General features: G+C 49.9%; 1 pseudogene across 1 annotated transcript; it reads left to right on the top strand.

Annotated features, from left to right (window-relative positions):
* The first annotated feature begins 348 nt into the window (after positions 1-348).
* LOC111542256 lies at positions 349-3,125 on the top strand (annotated as a pseudogene). The gene has a single exon (XR_002731494.1). The product of XR_002731494.1 is annotated as an epidermal growth factor receptor substrate 15-like 1 pseudogene (transcript).
* Positions 3,126-4,001: the final 876 nt, after the last annotated feature.

Below are 4,001 nucleotides of genomic sequence, written 5' to 3'. Positions count from 1 at the left end.
ACCAAAAGCAGATAAAACCACAAAGATGGGAGAAACCAGAACAGAAAAGCTGAAAATTCTAAAAACCAAAGCACTTCTTTTCCTCCAAAGGATCATAGCTCCTTGCCAGCAATGGAACAAAGCTGGATGGAGAATGACTTTGACAAGCTGACAAAAGTGGGCTTCAGAAGGTCAGTAATAACAAACTTCTGTGAGCTAAAGGAGGATGTTCGAACCCATCACATGGAAGGTAAAAAACCTTGAAAAAAGATTAGAGGAATGGCTAACTAGAATAAAGAGTGTAGAGAAGACCTTAAATGATTGGATGGAGCTGAAAACCATGGCACAAGAGTATGTGAGGCGGCCCCAGTCCGCGGGAAGATGGCGGCGCCACTCATCCCCCTCTCCCAGCAGATTCCCACTGGAAATTCCTTGTATGAATCTTATTACAAGCAGGTCGATCCAGCATACACAGGGAGGGTGGGGGCGAGTGAAGCTGCGCTTTTTCTAAAGAAGTCTGGCCTCTCCGACATTATCCTTGGGAAGATATGGGACTTGGCTGACCCAGAAGGTAAAGGGTTCTTGGACAAACAGGGTTTCTATGTTGCACTGAGACTGGTGGCCTGTGCACTGAGTGGCCATGAAGTTACCTTGAGCAATCTGAATTTGAGCATGCCACCACCTAAATTTCACGACACCAGCAGCCCTCTGATGGTCACACCGCCCTCTGCAGAGGCCCACTGGGCTGTGAGGGTGAAAGAAAAGGCCAAATTTGATGGGATTTTTGAAAGCCTCTTGCCCATCAATGGTTTGCTCTCTGGAGACAAAGTCCAGCCAGTCCTCATGAACTCAAAGCTGCCTCTTGATGTCCTGGGCCGGGTCTGGGACCTCAGTGACATTGACAAGGATGGGCACTTCAACCGAGGAGATGAGTTCGCTGTGGCCATGCACTTGGTGTACCGAGCCCTGGAGAAGGAGCTCGTGCCCTCCGCCCTGCCCCCGTCCCTCATCCCACCCTCCAAGAGAAAGAAGACTGTGTTCCCTGGCGCCGTCCCTGTCCTGCCCGCCAGCCCCCCACCAAAAGACAGCCTCCGCTCCACGCCGTCCCACGGCAGTGTCAGCAGCCTCAACAGCACAGGAAGCCTGTCCCCCAAGCACAGCCTCAGGCAAACACAGCCAACAGTGAACTGGGTGGTGCCGGTAGCAGACAAGATGCGATTTGATGAGATATTCCTGAAGACCCATCTGGATCTGGATGGCTACTTGAGTGGCCAGGAGGTGAAGGAGATCTTCATGCACTCGGGCCGCATCCAGAACCTTCTAGCACACATATGGGCCCTGGCCGATACGAGGCAAACGGGGAAGTTAAGCAAAGACCAATTCGTGTTAGCTATGTATTTCATTCAGCAGAAGGTCAGCAAAGGCATCCACTCCCCTCAAGTCCTCTCGCCAGGCATGGTCCCGCCCTCGGAGAGAGGCACGCCCGGCCCGGACAGTTCAGGCTGTCTCGGCTCCGGGGAGTTTACTGGCGTGAAGGACCTCGATGACATCAGTCAAGAGATTGCCCAGTTACAAAGAGAGAAATATTCACTGGAACAAGACATTTGAGAAAAGGAAGAGGCAATCAGACAGAAAACCAGCGAGGTGCAGTAATTACAAAATTACCTAGACCGGGAAACAAGCAGTTTGCAGGAGCTCGAGGCTCAGAAACAGGATGCTCAAGACCGCCTGGACGAGATGGACCAGCAGAAGGCCAAGCTCCGAGACATGTTGAGCGACGTCCGGCAGAAGTGCCAGGATGAGACTCAGATGATCTCATCATTGAAAACGCAAATCCAGTCTCAGGAATCGGACTTAAAGTCCCAGGAAGATGATCTGAACCGAGCTAAGTCAGAGCTGAACCGATTGCAGCAGGAGGAAACCCAGCTGCGGCAGAGCATTCAGCCCGGGTGAGTCCAGCTGGAAACCATTATCAAGTCCCTGAAGTCAACGCAAGACGAAATCAATCAGGCAAGGAGCAAACTTTCCCAGCTGCAGGAAAGCCGCCAGGAGGCCCACAGGAGCCTGGAGCAGTATGACCAGGTGCTTGATGGAGCCCATGGCGCCAGCCTGACCGACCTGGCCCACCTGAGCGAAGGCGTCTCCCTGGCAGAGAGGGGCGGTTTTGGAGCCATGGATGATCCTTTCAAAAATAAAGCCTTGTTATTTAGCAACAACACGCAAGAGCCGCATCCGGATCCTTTCCAGACAGAAGACCCCTTCAAATCTGACCCATTTAAAGGAGCTGATCCCTTCAAAGGCGACCCGTTCCAGAATGACCCCAAAGCAGAACAGCAGACAACTTCAACAGATTCATTTGGAGGGAACCCTTTCAAAGAAAGTGACCCATTCCGTGGCTCTGCCACCGACGACTTCTTCAAGAAACAAAGAATGACCCATTTACCTCAGACTCATTCACGAAAAACCCTTCCTTACCTTCGAAGCTCTACCCCTTTGAATCCAGTGATCCCTTTTCATCCTCCAATGTCTCCTCAAAAGGATCAGATCCCTTTGGAACCTTAGATCCCTTCGGAAGTGGGTCCTTCAATAGTGCTGAAGGCTTTGCCGACTTCAGCCAGATGTCCAAGTCCCCACCTTCTGGCCCTTTCACCTCCTCCTTGGGAGGGGCAGGAATCTCAGATGACCCCTTTAAAAGTAAACAGGACACTCCTGCTCTGCCTCCGAAGAAACCCGCTCCTCCACGGCCTAAACCGCCCAGCGGTAAAAGTACACCTGTAAACCAGCTTGGTTCTGCAGACTTTCGGGAGGCCCCGGATCCATTCCAGCCACTCGGGGCTGACAGCGGCGACCCGTTCCAAAGTAAAAAGGGGTTTGGGGACCCGTTTAGTGGGAAAGACCCATTTGTCCCCTCCTCTGCAGCTAAACCTTCTAAGGCCTCTGCCTCCGGCTTTGCAGACTTCACCTCTGTTGAGTCCTCCGCTTCCGGGCCACACCCCCTCCTTCCGCTTGCAGCTTCCCTGGGATTTTTGTCTCTTTTTAAAGGCAAACCTCCCAGCTTCTTTAGCCTCTTGGTACCTCACACTCTCTGTCTCTCGCGTAATTTATTCTACACTGCCACTTCTGTAAGAAAAACAGTTTCTCAATAAAAAAAAAAAAAGAGCCGCGAAAAAAAAAAAAAAAAAAAAAGAGTATGTGAAGCATGCACAAGCTTCAATAGCCAATTCGATCAAGTGGAAGAAAGGGTATCATTGATTGAAGATCAAATCAATGAAATAAAGTGAGAAGAGAAGTTTAGAGAAAAAGAGTAAAAAGAGGCCAGGCAGGGTGGCTCATGCCTGTAATCCCAACACTTTGGGAGGCCGAGGCTGGTGGATCATGAGGTCAGGAGATCAAGACCATCCTGGCTAATACGGTGAAACCCTGTCTCCACTAAATATACAAAAAATTATCCGAGTATGGTGGCAGGCACCTGTAGTCCCAGCTACTCAGGAGGCTGAGGCAGGAGAATGGCATGAACCCGGGAGGTGGAGCTTCCAGTGAGCCAAGATAGTGCCACTGCACCCCAGCCTGGGGAAAAGAGCGAACCCCCAACAAAAAAAAAAAAAAAAAAAAGTAAAAAGAAATGAACAAAGCCCCCAAGAAATATGGGACTATGTGAAAAGACAAAATCTATGTTTTATTGGTGTACTTGAAAGTGACAGGGAGAATGGAACCAAGTTGGCAAACACTCTTCAGGATATTATCCAGGAGAACTTCCCCAACCTATCAAGGCAGGTCAACATTCAAATTCAGTGAATACAGAGAATACCATAAAGATATTCCTCCAGAAGAACAACCCCAAGACACATAATTGTCAGATTTGCCAAGGTTGAAATGAAGGAAAAAATGTTACGGGCAGCCAGAAAGAAAGGTCAGGTTGCCCACAAATGGAAGCCCATCAGACTAACAGTGGATCTCTTGGCAGGAACTCTGCAAGCCAGAAGAGAGTGGGGGCCAATATTCAACATTTTTAAAGAAAAGAA

Source organism: Piliocolobus tephrosceles, chromosome 2 (assembly GCF_002776525.5).
Source record: "Piliocolobus tephrosceles isolate RC106 chromosome 2, ASM277652v3, whole genome shotgun sequence".
Lineage (NCBI taxonomy): Eukaryota > Metazoa > Chordata > Mammalia > Primates > Cercopithecidae > Piliocolobus > Piliocolobus tephrosceles.
This window is presented reverse-complemented; position numbering and strand designations above follow the sequence as displayed.